The following is a 221-nucleotide window of genomic DNA, read 5'->3' on the forward strand; positions in this document are numbered from 1 at the left end:
AACACAATAGCCAAGAAGAAAAAAATCTAGACAATGGCACCAAAATATAAGAACATCTAAAAACATTTTACACTTCAAATATTAACGGAAAAATGTTCGAGTTCGAAAAATGGTGTGGAGCTAATATCAAGAGAAAATAAAAGAAAATCTTAAAAAATGCATAAAACACCTCACGAAGCATAAAATCTTTAGTAACTAAACAGTAACTCCATTTTTCCCAC

The sequence above is a fragment of the Penaeus monodon genome, chromosome 27, assembly GCF_015228065.2.
Source record: "Penaeus monodon isolate SGIC_2016 chromosome 27, NSTDA_Pmon_1, whole genome shotgun sequence".
NCBI classification, from domain to species: domain Eukaryota; kingdom Metazoa; phylum Arthropoda; class Malacostraca; order Decapoda; family Penaeidae; genus Penaeus; species Penaeus monodon.